The sequence below is a fragment of the Thermobia domestica genome, chromosome 12, assembly GCF_964235325.1.
Source record: "Thermobia domestica chromosome 12, izTheDome1.hap1.1, whole genome shotgun sequence".
Lineage (NCBI taxonomy): Eukaryota > Metazoa > Arthropoda > Insecta > Zygentoma > Lepismatidae > Thermobia > Thermobia domestica.
In genome coordinates this window covers 76,788,589-76,804,089 of record NC_137465.1, presented here as the reverse complement: position 1 = coordinate 76,804,089, position 15,501 = coordinate 76,788,589, and positions in this window count along the sequence as shown.

The window sequence follows — 15,501 nt, the reverse complement described above, 5'->3', positions numbered from 1 at the left end:
GCAGCACATCTGTTCGCAAAGATCAAATTGGAGCCGACAACCTTCAATGTTACCAAAAAATGTTCGTTACTCTTGATCTAAAATTAAGCGTGAAATTGAAACAATCATCCAACTTCTGTTGCTTTTCTGTGTACATATGGAGCATTTTTAGTTATTGAGTACCATACTTCATTAGATATTCATGAAATAAAATTTACATCTTATCTTATGACTATGAGGACTGAGAAACCAGTTGTAAAAGGTATAAGATTCCCGATATTTATTAGCCGATGTCAACTCACGTAGCCATAAATCCAACTTTTTCTGCTTGTTGATTACTGAAGACATAAACGATAGTGTGATGATCTGCATCAAATTCGTCTACAATTTTAGGAACATTTTCCCGAAGGTCTGCTTTCACAGTTATCCTAAGGAACTCATTAGAACATGCTGTTGGTCGGTGGACGCGTGGTTTATTTTCCAATGTTTTCACACGCAGGAAAGTTTACAAACCAATGACGTATGGCACGTTCATTCACCTGTCTTTGGACCAAATACACTGTCTGTATTTCGCTGCTAGATATAAAGAATGTTCCAACTTGAACTCTTGAAGTAAATACCAATCGCATTTAGGTGTTTTCCATGACACGCCTTCACGATTCTGTTCAATGACAAGGGGCTGCAGTGCCTCAGTGATGGAGCATTCACCCCTGGTTTGTGTGGTTTTTAGTTCAATCCAAGCTCGCGCCAAGTCGGCTTTTGTGGTGAACAAGCCTCATGTGCGTGAATTCTCCCGTTTCTTTCCACTTTCTTACCGCTGAACGATCCGCAGTGATAATTTCTCCTCGACACAGAAATATACGATGGATCACCTCCACCATAAAACATTATCATATCAGCACCCTCTGCGGGTGGATGGTGGTATTGGAAACAATGTTCCTGAAGTGATCACGATCCAACTACTGTCTTGACCGTTTTCGATTGTTGTCTAAAGTCCTGATTGTTTACAACTGCAGATCTATTTTTCACAACCTAATGCAGGAAAACTTCTCGGTTTTTCCATACACTCCAAGAATGGCATACCTTTTAACGGCGATATTAGCCGATGTCAACTCATGTAGCCATCAATCCAACTTTTTCTACTTGCTGATTGTGTGGAACCTCGAACAATAGTGTCATGATTTGTATCAAATTCATTTACAAATTTAGGAATACTTTTCCGAAGATCTGCTTTTACAGTCATCCTAAGGAGCTCATCAGAACATGCTGTTGGTCGGTAGACGCTGGGTTTAGTTTTCAATGTTTTCACTGACACGAAAGTTTACAAACCAATACCATATAGTGTGTTCATTCACCACTTCTGAAACAAATGCAGTTTGTGTTTCGCGGCTAGATGTGAAGAATATTTAACTTGAACTCGTGAACAAAATACCAATCGCATTTATGTGTTCTCCATGATGTATTTTCACACGATCCTGTTCAACGACAAAGGACCGCGTGTTTCAGTGATAGAACATTCCTTTTGGGCGTGGGAGAAGGTAACATGAAGTTATACGAGAATGACAACGCATTTTGAGAGTATCTGGGAACTGCATCGGACATCTTGAGCTTCGTTCCGTAGCGGTTTGCGTCAACGCAATGCAAGTTTTGTGTTTTGCAGTATTTTCTGCTAGTCGACGTAGTTATAATTACTTGTTTCATTATTTACGTTACGTTGCGAAGGCTCTTGTAGACTGGGCTCCTTTGTTCTAATCGTCTATTTCAGCGTTCTTTATAACTCGCACACAGTGACACACCACCGGGGTCCAACGGGTTTGGACTCCCCTCAAAACATCCTCTACATATATTTGTACATAGATTGTATACCTGCTTGAGATCCTCACTTGAATTTTATTTTTTTCTTTCTCCTTTGGTTTAATACGAGGAATGTTTGAAAAGTTTTTGCGAACTACTACTTCCAGTAGCGCCAATGTTTCGATATAAAATTCGGAAGAATAGACCTTTCTACGTTGAAATTATATTTGATTATTTCTTTAAGCCTATTCATTTATTTTTCAGAGCAGTTTACAAAGTACCTGAGAAACCGCAATTCGGAGTGTATCAATGTTTGTTTCAGACGACACAAAATTTTTCACCACATCTTATTTTTCATGCGTGGGAAACAAAAAGTCATTAGCTGTTACGTTATGAGTACGGAACTGGAGTTGTGATGATTATGAATCATGCGATGATTTGAGTTTGTTTTACGCAATTTATTGATAACATCTGTCAAACAAATTAAATTGTTATATACCATTCCGCATTTACAGTCCTTTTATCTTCTAGAACTATGGTAGCTACATGTTCAATATAACCGAAGAAACAAGAAATAGTTTCCTTGGCAATACTTCTAGAACGAACCTCAGTTGGTTTCGGCTCATTTTGAAACAATCAGTGGATTGCTGGTTAGTTTCAACTTCGTATGAAAAGATACAAGTTTCGTTCCTGTTAATGATTCAGTACACCAAATTTCACTTACTTCGGTTGAATATTTTGAGCATTTCTTTACACCAATTGACACGAGCCTGTTTTTGGGATTGGTCATTATGTGGGATCCAAAGGCTTGGAAGTTTCCCTACGGGACCGCGCCAAGGTTGGACGACGACAAGCCAGGACACTTTTTGTGTCCAAGCTTGTCGTCAGCAACCCAAAATGAGATATGCCAAAGCATCTCGGGGTCGATCCCGACACGCCTGGACATCTTCAGGAATGTGTCCAAGCTTGTCGTTGGCCAACCTTGTCGTCAACGACTCAAAATGAGATGTGTCCAGGCTTGTCGGGATCGACCACGACAAGCTTGGACACCCCAGGAATGTTTCCAGGCTTGTCGGGATCGACCACAAGCTTGGACACCCCAGGAATGTGTCCAGGCTTGTCGTCAACGACTCAATTTGAAATGTCTGTTCCAACAAACTCTACCAGTTAAGGCGTTTCCAGTTCATACATACATACTCTTCAATATAGAGTTCCATGGCTCGCATCTATATTGCTATTGGCTGATTCTCGCCAGTCAGCTACTGCCCTCTACTAGAGGATTTTCAAATTATTTTAAATTTATTTATCTTTTATTAAAAGAGATTATTATTATTTACAAAATTTTCGTTTTACTTAAAAAAAATTACAAGCAGTTTTATTTCAATTCTTACAATGTTTTCGCCAAAAAATCATGGTAAGTACGGACCGTGCGACTCTGCCGTGAAAGCCACGTTTTCATGCACCGCTGACTCTAGGGGCGCGTTCTTAAACATCGATCAGGTTGAATGCTTTCTTTGATCAGGTTAAATGCCTAGTGTTATGAAATTCTTTTCGTGAAAACGCTTATTTCGTTACGGGAGGTGAATCAATTATTAGCGTGAGTAGGCCTACACTTCGCAAAAAAATTTGGACTTTTTTTTATTAACAATTATGGAAGTGAGTTATTTGGGGAGATCATCTGGTGAGCAATCATACCGGTAAGCAAATTAAGTATATCTGGTTTCTGGAAGACTACCTGATAGAACAAGGAATATATATATGTATAAAAAATCATGATCTATGACTATGTAGACTATGTTTTTGTTTGCGTGCCTCTTAGTAGAATGTTCAAAAGCTGAGAATGGGGTTCGTCTTAAAGAGGGCCGTACCCAGGATTTGTTTGAGGGTATAGACCATATTTAGAATATTTTGAGGAGGGTATAGACCATATTTAGGATATTTTCAGAGGTGCATCACTGTATTTTATTTAAACCAGTAACTACAATAAAGGAAACTAACAGTGTCATAGCAGCATTAGGCTGGGACAACAAGTATTTGTGCTAATCTTGATGTTATTTTAACTTCACTTAAAATTAATTACGAACCTACGGAGTGGAGGCTCTTTATAGATTCGTCCAAGGTGAGTTTAAAGGCAGTGCTTTTACATATTGGAAATGAACTTCCTTCAATTCCTGTAGGTTACGCAGTTCATATGAAGGAATCTTATGAAAACTTGAAACGTTTACTTCAAGCCATTAAATATTACGATTTTCAGTGGCTCATTTGTGGTGACCTTAAAGTAATAGCACTGTTGCTAGGTATGCAGTTAGGGTATACAAAGTATTGTTGCTTTATATGTGAATGGGACAGTAGAGATCGTGGATCATTACCGCAAAAGTGATTGGAGTACCAGAGAAACTCTTCAGCCGGGAGTGAAAAATGTGCAGCATGAACCACTGGTAGATCGTAACCGAATTTTCTTCCCCCTATACATATTAAATTAGGTCTTATGAAAAGTTTTGTTAAGAGCATGAACCAAGAGGATGAGGCCTATAAGTACCTAAGAGGACAATTCCCTCGATTAAATGATGCCAAGGTTAAAGAGGGTGTTTTCATAGGGCCACAGATTAGGCTACTATTCAAAGATCACAAATTCGACGAAATTCTCAAAGGTGAGGAGAAAGCTGCGTGGGAAAGCTTGAAGAGTGTTTGTTCACAGTTGGGAAGACACCGAGCAACAAATTACAAACAACTGGTAGCAAAGTTGTTATTGTGCTACGAAAATCTTGGTTGCAATATGTCTCTGAAACTCCACTTTCTTCATTCACATCTAAACTTCTTTTCCGAAGATTGGGGAGCAGTAAGCGACGAACATGGTGAGCGTTTCCATCAAGATATTGCAGCCATGGAGAAGAGATATGAGGAAAAGTGGAGTTCTAACATATTGGCCGACTACTGTTGGACTTTTGCAAGGGATGCTCCAGATGTAACCTACAAAAGGCAAGCCAAGCGAAGACGCTCAAAATAAAATAAACATAATCCTGTACAAGGGATCACTTGAAACTTTTGTCTACATTGCAGTGTAGTTCTTGCACAAAAAGGTATTTGTACATTTTTTTCATGTTTTGATGTTAATACTGATTTTTATTACGGAATTGTTAATGTTTAACTTGGCCACGGTTACTTTATTTTCTGTATCGCTGTGAAACTGGTATTTGCGCAATTTTGAAAAAGGAAGTACAAGGGTATAGAAAGCTATAGGTTAGGGTACTTCTTAACTCCCCAGCTTATCACATCACAGTGAAATAGATAAAAAAAAAAAGTGAAATGTAGGTTTTTACAAGGATTTTGCTTAAATGTTCTATAAATATTAATACATTTGTATATATACAGCTACTGTTGTACAAGGGCGTTTTTTTTTTTCACAACCTGAGCTAAGAAAATTCTTCTATTATCATTTCCTTTCATATTATGCTTAAATGAATGTAAAAATCGCAATTTCAAAGAATTTACATACTTTCGATCAAAATTTGGTGAACAGTGTAATCATTTGAAATAATAGTACAATAATTCATTTGAAAGTTCTTGAAACAACCGCAGAGCGGAAAGATGAAGAAATTTACATTGGGGATTTCCCAAGTTTCACCAAACCTTCTATCTGAAGGATTCGGTTCTACCAAAGTCATTTCGAAATCCATCGAGCTCCATGCTAATACTATGGGGCTGGTAGATTTTCTCTGAGGTCCGGTAGAGGGTCGGTACAACTTAGGAAATCCCCATTGTGTTTTTATTCAATCATCAGGCGTAAGCGTTGTACACTCGTTAACGAAAGTGGATATAGTTATATTATCAAATCCTTCAATATTAGACAACCATGCGCATCAGGTCGCTAGGTGGATTAATACGGTCCTTTTCGCCCCTTCGTATTAATCCTTCAAGCGACCAGAAGAGCACGGTTAGTTGTCTAATTGAAGCATCTGAAAATACAACTGTATATCCACTTTTATTGACGATTGCAATTTAATTTTGCCATTTGTGTACAAAAATTTTTTGAGCTAATAACTTTTGAAGGATGTAATCGAACAGTAGACCCAGTCCAAAATGTTAAATAGCAGACGTCATAAGATCAATGCTACTCTGCTCACTTACCAGCAAACGTTCACATGGGGTTAAAAAAAACTTTTAATTACAGAAATTAGTAGATGCATGTTTTGAAAATTTTTCCCAACTCCGCGTATTCCAAATATATTTGTTTACTGATGTGAGACCCTGATTGTGAGACATATGACAAATGAACGCAGCATGCGTTGTTAAAGTTCAAATATATCTTGCAAATTTCGTCGCGATCGCTCTGATAGTACCTGAGAAAATAGCTTCAGCATTTACAATATACTGTCTATTTTCGTAATAACGTTAGGTTCCATAGAACTTACACTGACTATCAATCTGCGCCGCACACTCCAGGCTTAATATGAATAGGGCTAAGAAATAAAAACTGATCAAATTAAAAGCATCCAAGCTATGAAACTACTTATTATTTTTTAGAAATATCATAATAAGGACCCAAATTATAGCGTCTACAACGAGAATAAAAATCTGGACAATTTCGCGGAAATTGGGATGCCTACAGCAGAAATTCCCTACACGCGTCCAGGGCTAGGCAAGTCAGATAGGAAAATGTGATTCTGTATTTTGCTAATTTCAACGTTGCCACCTGTGTTCCCTCTATTACCGGCATTGGTGCCTTGAACTTACACGACCCAATGCATTGCTACCGCGAGCTGAAAGCCTCCAGCAGAACTCCACTGGATGTGGCAACTCACGATTTCACTCAATCCTTGTCAACCAACGATGGCAGGACAATCGTCGCTTACAAGACTTCTTTATTGTATCAGTGCGCGAAGAAAATAGTTCTCATTACTTCACGCGATACATATTGAGCGCTCGTTTTGCATATTAAATTTTGTGTAACATGTATTTGGAATAGAGAAAAAATAATTGAGTCTATGTTATGCTTCTTTAATAAAGGAAATTCAGTCTAAAATAGAATTACGTTTGCTACTGATCGTACATGTAGACATCATCCTGGAGATATTGCGAATGAAATGATGGGAATGTTTTCTTAACTTCACTGTCAGTCGCTAGATGGCAGGAAGTAAAATTTGCTTTACCTCGAAATAACGGAAGAGCGCTGTCTGTTTAGTCTGCGTACGGGTCAAAACACCACTTAACAAGCAAGAAAAGGTCTGATGCAGTGAAAATAAAACAATAAAAATTTGCTTCCGAGAGATGCATTAAAATTAGTGAATTTTGAATTGGGTTACTGCAATACTACTTTACATTGAAAAACGAATTACCCATTTCTTCTATTTTCTTCCTCTATACAGCTCCTGCCAGGCAAGTGTTCTATTCTTTCATATTTCATCTATTATACCAATAAGATTTTAGGAATTGCAAGAAGGAATTGCATTTAACATGCAAATACCAATAACTCCAATTACAGTCACTGTTGTTCCAACAGATCTACCTGAATCTGGGTAGCATAACATGGGTAAAAATACATTACCAGTGCCACATCTTGGATGCTGCTAATTACATAAGTTTTTATTACTTAGCTCTGGCTTCGGGAATCCGAGGCAGCCTAATAGTCACCGTAATTTCTACTTCTAACGCCATTACGAAAATAGACAGTAGGTTGTCTATCGTGTCTAATTAACACGATAATTACAGAATATCTTTAGCATGTAGTGCTGTATATATCATGAAGTTTTCGTGTTTCTCCTGCACAGTGTTGCCAAGTAATAACTAAGTAAAAACGGAAAAAATGAAGCTTTTTTCGGGAATTTTTGAAAATTTCTTTCGTTTTACAAACTAATTGATGTTGTACCAAAGGAGAGACCACTTCATTACTATCCAAACGAGGTATCATTCATACCTCTAGCTTAATTAGTCGTTGTGTTACATGCGTTTTAGTAGATTAAGAGCTTTGGGACTGAAAGCGTTAAATGCATTTTTCTGCCAAACCAATTCGAATGGGGTTGTAAAAATTGATATGAGTACTTATTTTACATGCTGAATAGAATCCAAGAAGAAAAATTAGTTTTTTCTTTTTTAACCCCATGTGAACGTTTGCTTGTTAGTTCATCTTCTGTAAGTCTCCAATCTACAGAGCATATGAGAATGAGTATTCACTATGAGTAATAAATTTGTTATATCTTCGTAAAACACAGTACAAACTTTTTTCGATCACATGCTTAAATAATATTTTCTTACAAGTTAAATTATTACATGGACAAACATTACATCACATTACATAAATCCTGGAGAGGAGCGTACGTAAATTTTGCATGTAAGAAATAAACTACCCTTCGCTCCCCATGTCCGCATCGCCCTTGCCCCTTCCCCTTCTAGCAGTGCTTTGAGTAGGCAGTAGTCGTCCTGCTAACATAGAATGAAGAAATAATCTTTTTCTGTTTTCGTGGGTAAATTACTTTTCTCTTTTTGGATGTCTTAGATGTGCTGCTACTTTTTGCCTATAGTGTACTGTAGGTTCAATTTGCATATTATTACCTGCAGTAATTTTATGTAGCGACCTAAAACAGGCTTTCTAACACACAAGTACCAAATGCCGTGAGTTCAAATGGATCTTATCAGAAATGAGAAAGGAAGAGAACCCCGGAAATATTTTTAGTCGCTTAAAGATAGCGACACGTCAATTTAGCGTATAGTGCTGTAAGAAACGGCTGAGTGCTGACTATTTTTGTTAAAAACTACAAATGGTATGAAAAATACTTTTAAAAACAAGACAAGAAATGAAAGAAATTTAAAAAATATCAATTACTTATGCTTATCAGTACTGAGTTGGTTGTTTTGGATCCGTACGTCAAATTAACGTGTCGCTAACTTTAAGCGACTAAAAGTAAATGCTACCTTTCCACAGTTAAACTTCGCCTTGCTGACATAAGGTACAAACTTCGCCTTACTGACAAAAGGACGTATCTCTATTTTCCTTGTTTTGCAGATGCGGTATATAGACTTCATAAATTTTAGGTAGTCATACAATGGTGTCTCAAAATTGAAGGTGAGTATACGCCGAATACCCTCGTATTCCATCCATTACATTCTTGGTATTATCTAATTTACCTAATGGATTTACCAATTTATCATAATGCATATTGCATATCGATAATACTCGGGAAGAAGAAGAAGACTAGATCCACCGATTTTACTCTTTAGCGCCCCCCCCCCTCCCCGGTGCCCCCTACACTATCTATCTTCTTGCGTAAACCGCATTTGAAAATTGTTCTTCGTTCAAAAGATATTTTGATTTGTCAGATTAAATGTACATAAAAACCCTGAATATAAACAGTGTATACCATTTTTTAACTTTATGAAAGTAATTTTTAATGCTGAAATTGTATTCAAACCGCATTCTATATGGTTATTACTTTTAACAAACATTAAGAAAACACCAATAGCTCAATACCCGCGAACTTGTACCTTTTCATACACACACACAAATATATTCATTTTCACAAAATTTATATTTGGATTGAAATACTTTTGGTAAAAAAGAACATAGCAACTTTATGGAGCCTGCGGTGCTACTTTCCGGGGTATTTATCATCTCCCGAACCTGGAAACGGAACGAAACTTTTCTGGTGGAAATTCACGCAATGCTGCTCTTTCAGCACTAAACAAACTTATTGCTACGTGCTTTGAATGCACCGAATCGGCCCATTGGTATGTGTCCAGGCTTGTCGTCGGCCAACCTTGTCGTCAGCGACCCAAAATGAGATGTGTCCAGGCTTGTCGGGATCGACCACGAGAAGCTTGGACACCTCAGGAATTCGTTCGAGTCTGGCGCAAGAGGATAAATTGAGAAGTGTCCAAGCTTGTCGTTGTCCAACCTTGTCGGGAGCGACCAAAATTAAGTGTCCAGGCTTGTCGTTGTCCAACCTTGTCTGCGTCCCTTCCCTACATTCAGGTTATGCAAATTCGTATGTATTACTTTCATGTCAATTTGCAAGGATGTCTACGTCTCATGGTAAGTCACATGCACATCTCAATCATTTCACGCACAGCATCAACATTACAGGCAACACTAGACGTGGATGGGCGACCTTCACGAAATTCATAATTGGGAAACCTGCAACCAAAGTGCAATTCGGAAAACCAACTGGTACATAGTTCTATTGGATGGTGCTTTATATGCCAAAAAGCCAAATAAAGTATTTCGATGCATCGTTTCAGTGTTAAACTACATTTGAAATTGTATAGAAGTCACTACCCGAAAGTGTTCGAGAAAGTTCCACTTCTCACAACTACTACTTCAAACTGGTGTAAACAATCAAATTATGCAAGGGAAGATCTATTCTTTCGAATTTTATAATAGCGGAACACTAGCACTTCTGTAAGTAGTAGTTTGCAGAAACTTCTCTAGCAGCTCTCGTATTTAATCAAAAAGAACTACAAGGACAGATTTCGAACACTAGTTGTAATATGCGGACCACAGTTTGAGAAAAGCTTTCATTTTTCTTTCTTCAATTTCGTTCTACATACATGTTGGTCATAAATGGTCAATCAAACTGATGAGTGAACCCCCAAATATGCCAACAGGATTTTATATGGATAATCAAGATATGCCATGGAATAGATAATATTAATAAAATAAACAAAAATGATTGAAAAAATGTCCTAATCTGAGAAAACAGACCCCGTTTGTCAAATCTTGTTTTAAAACAGAAACATTTGTAGGTAGATAAGGTTGTCTGTTTTCTGATAACCACAGTCTTGCCTGGCCCAACCCTTCCTTTTCCAAACCCAATCTCCCAATCTTTTCAGGCCGGGTGCTAAGCTACCGTCTTCCCCAACTTGTTTTCCTCCCTCACTTATTTTGTAAGATTTGGTTATATCCCCCGTGATAGGAAAGGAAAAGCCGTACATTCACCAATACTCTATTTCTGTGTATATGCCTTCGTCTCCAGCACTGTCACATTTCTTTATCAAAAGTATTAATGAATTATGAAAGGCAGTTAAAAAAAAAAAAAAGTAGTACTGAGATAGAGAAATTTTAAACCGCATACGACAAATAGTTTTCATACCATATCGCGACGAAATTCTGTTATTATATACAGATGATGATGTCGGCTAAAAACATCAATCCAAGTTAATACGTCAAATTCAGTAGGGATGCCAACGGGGAAACATGACGCCAATAGCGCATTAAAAATTTTGGGACGAACTTTTAATGTAAATTAATTAAAATTGCCGTATTTCATGCAAAGCAAAAAACTAGTTACAAAGTCAATTGCTACATTATTATACCTTCCTGTTCCCCCTTCTTAATCCTACCCCTGCTACCATATTACCGTAACCATTTTAATGAATGTTTCTGCTTTGTAGTCCGATTTTCCCAATTAAACACAGAACATATAATAAATATAATCAAACTCCCCCCTTCTCTTCAGAAGTGTTGCTAAAATGTTAGATTCATTAAGTTCAATGTTTTTGTTATTCAACATTAGTTTTTTCTGTAGCTTTAAGCAAATATGTCTATTTTATTTATAATGTAGCATTGCTCTTGGTTAATGGCTGTCAAAATAAATACAACAATATGCCTAAATAAAGGCTAATTTTAACCTAAACATACGTGTAAAACATAAATCAGTAAAATACTGATTACAAGTGAAGATTCAGGTATATAGGGAATTTTAGGTCAGTTAAAAAGTAAAATAAAAAAAATATTTTTTAATTGTGTGTACCGGAGAAAAAGGCATTGCTCTGATAAAAAATATTTTAAAAGTCTAAAGTCGGAGACGAACAACAAAAATTCTTTTTGAGGATAGTCGAGCATCACAGGAAAGTTGTAACAAAGCGAACAAAAGGGATTCCATCATTTAAAGTTGATTAATATAACATGTTTTGCCTATCATACTACCTATTAATCTTAACACAAACAAACACCTCCCCCACACACACACACCTACACCCCCCCCCCACACACACCTACACCCCCCCCCCACACACACTCACTCACTCACTCATATCTATCTATCTGCCGAGCAAAACAATATATTCACATTAAAAAACTACATACGTGTTACAGTTTTGCCTACTAACACTTTGGCTTCATCAGACACTATCTGATGTGCCTACTGTTGATGAAGCCAAAGTGTTAGTTGGCAAAACTGTAACACGTATGTAGTTTTTTAATGTGAATATAGTTTTTCTCAGCAAATAGTTTGTTTGTGTTTAAGTATATACAAAGCAAAAGTTAGTAATGTCTACTTTTAAAAATAAAAGTTATTAACATTGAAAAATCGTATTTTTGTCTACTTTTACAAAACTGATCAAAGTGTACATCTAAATATTATTCAATCTTTTTGAAATTTCTTACATATCTATCTTTTACATCACTGAGACTCGGGACATAAGCAAAGTCTGCAAAAAATTTACATTTTATTTTTTTGCCTTAAAAAATGAAACATCCTAAAGTGTACAAAGATTAATTATCAATTTTACGATGAAATAAACTACATTTAAATTTAAAATTTGTGTGATTGCAATGTCTTGAGTTTTCTTTTTTTTTCTTTTTTTTTTTTTAATGATCTCATGTGTTGCGATAGGAAGAGATGGAAAATTAAATGTAAGGGGGATACTTTGTTAATTTGGGGAGATTGGCGTCACAGCCTTTGCGGGGATTGGCACCCTGAATTTCAGTGTATAAAATTTTCATTAAAAATGAGCGGACACTTCGGAAAATTGCTATCCTGAACGGAGAAAAGTAGGTAATTTATACAATATTTAAATATCCAGTTTGATATTCATCAAAACTTAATTCTTCCCGTGTGAAGCATGGGTACTTTACTAGCGTGAAAATAAATGAACCGGAAAAGCTTTCACTTCAAGAACTGGAGATGGTGTTACCTAGAAACCATACGAAGTTAATACAAAGTCCACACATATTATTCTAATTTCATTATGAACAAACAAAATTAATACTAATACGAATTATACCATACAAATCACAATAATTACACCATACGAATGGTATGAAAATGCTGTCAGACAGATTTTCAAAAGATAAAGCTATTTGAAAAATTGACCACAATCCAAACTTTAAAGATGGTCGCCAATGTAGTCATATACAGCTAGGTATCTGAACACACATTCTTCGCTCTCGTACTTCTCACATCATTCTAATTTTGTTCGACCTTTTGCACCACCCTGTACATACATATTTCGTTGAATTCTGTATTATTGACTCATTCACATATGTACAAATTCAATGTCAATTGAACAGAGGGAACACAAAATATAACTTTCATCCGGGCAAATATAATAAGGTAATAAAACACGATTTATGAAAGGAATCGCAGTTTGTTTTCATACAGTCTAATTTTATTATAGTGCAATTAGGTTTACCCGGACATTCAAAAAACCAAGCCGAAGCTTTTTCTAAAATGATCACGATACTCTATTCAGTAGCTTAGGGAAAGTTTCGAAAGATCCCGCGTCGGGTTTGGTCTCTATGGCCGCCATATTGTGTAGCCTCTTCCCAACGACATTTTTTTTTGTTTGTTTGTTTGTGGAAACCATAGCATTCACTTTAACTGACTGTAATACAGATTGTAAACACAGCAGAGATATAAACTATACCTCGTTGAAAAGATATATAATTAGTAGTTCTTATTGTGTGAAAATTGAGGAAATTTATACTTCCCTCGAGGGAAAAAGGGAAATTCCACAAAATTTCTCAGAAGAGAAAGGGAAAACATTTGTTTTTGGATCCTTATTACAATATTGTAGGGAGAAGAAACAAAATATGTGCAAATTGTTGGCTAAACCCTTCTCCGTAAAACATTAAAAAATACACAATATCAACACCTTCTAAAGCTGGGATTTAAGAATGAGATTCACGTAATGCGTTAAATTTACTTTCGTCCAAATATTGTAAAATTTTCACCTCTGCACCCACAAGTTTTGAGTGAAGTTATCAATGGATAGGGTTTTGAAAAGGCTTCTATATCTCTTACAAACCCTGATATTAACTGTTTTTGAGAAGGGTAAAAGGGAAAAATAAAAAATAAAAAAAATGAGGATTTTTTTTTTGAATAAAAATTGCTTTATTCTTAGCAAGCCAGATTAGTAGGAGGAATTTGACATGTATACAAAAGTGTTGAAAAAATTCAACTTTAGTAACGTACAGGAATTCCTAATGTTTGAGCTAGGAAAAGACCTAAAAACTAATTCTTTATTATGTAAAGGTTTCAAACTTAGATAATTTTCATTTTCAAGTATCTTACTCAGAGTGTCCACACAATTTGGTGAAAAAAAATTCCTGACTTTCTATGACGAAAGTTCCAACATTTCCCTGACCACAGAATAATTTAAAAATATAGAAAACAGAAAGAAACCTCAGCCTCTACCCTCTCCATACCTTGTTCTCTCTCTGCTTGTTTCTTTCTTATTTCAATTTTCTTTAATTCAAAAGAATGCACATTTACAAATATATGCATTAGGGCGATATTGATTACATATTACACAAAATGTAAAGTTACAAACGAAAGTGCGCAGTATACAGAGTACTTAAGATATGAACAAAAAATTACACATTATAATAGCCATTACACAACATTATAATATTGCTTATAATAATAAACAGTTCATACACGATTTTACTGATCATAAAGGAAAACATTATGTAACATATATCTTTGCCAGTGCTGTTGTTAAATGCAACCCATTTAACAATTTGTTTTCATCCTTTCTCGCATAGATTTTTCTCATTGATCTGAATATCCTTCTTGTTGTCTCCGCAGTTTAATTTTCTTCTCTTCTTCCTCAGCTCCTTTAGTTGCTGCTGAATCTTCCGTTTCTCTCTCCTCCTCTTCTTTCCTGCATTCATTTCTTTCTTCTGTTCCAAATGCACCTGATATTGTCTCATTGAACTTCTCACTGAATTTATCATACCTCTTGGAATTGTTTATCCTGACGATCTACATATTCTCATCACAAAATCATATATGATCTGTTGAGCCACATTCTTGTAAGTTCTCTTCTTCTTGTAAGTTCTCAACAATAAGATTTTTGTTTATTGAAAAACTATTTTCAACAAATGCGTTTCCGTGAGAGAAGATAAAATACAGCTTCATAACAGATAATATGTCAACGAAGCCCTTCTCATTTCCTAAAAATATGAGAAAAAAAAATCCAATACCATCTTCGTCCTTGGCTATGAAGTCATTGAAGTGTTCCTTAAATCCTTCAGTCTGAGCTTTCACTGCGAGCTGGAGATACTGTTTCTTCGCGTTCTCAGCCACTTGTCCAGATATCCTTATGGCACCATTCTTGTAGAACAGCGTTTACTCTTTCGAGCAAATATGCCAGGACGCAGTTAGCTGGGTTTCTTGCAGAAAATTATAGTTTCAACAACTATTTCAGAGAGCGCTATCTCCATCAATATCATCATTGGAACACCACATTTTGCATCCAGTAATCCAGTAACAGTAGAGAAATTAACACTACTTCATAAATTCAATTACAGAACAACGGACGTACATCGATTTTTCCCTGACACATTTTTAGTTCCCTGATCTTTCCCTGACTTTCACTGATGTTCCAGAATGTGGACACCCTGTTACTTATACTTGAATCTATTCAAGGCGAGGATGTTTGGCATCTTGGAACGTCTCTTTTTCGATATTCTTTTCGGAACTAGCAGATCTACATCCACTTCCTCTTCAT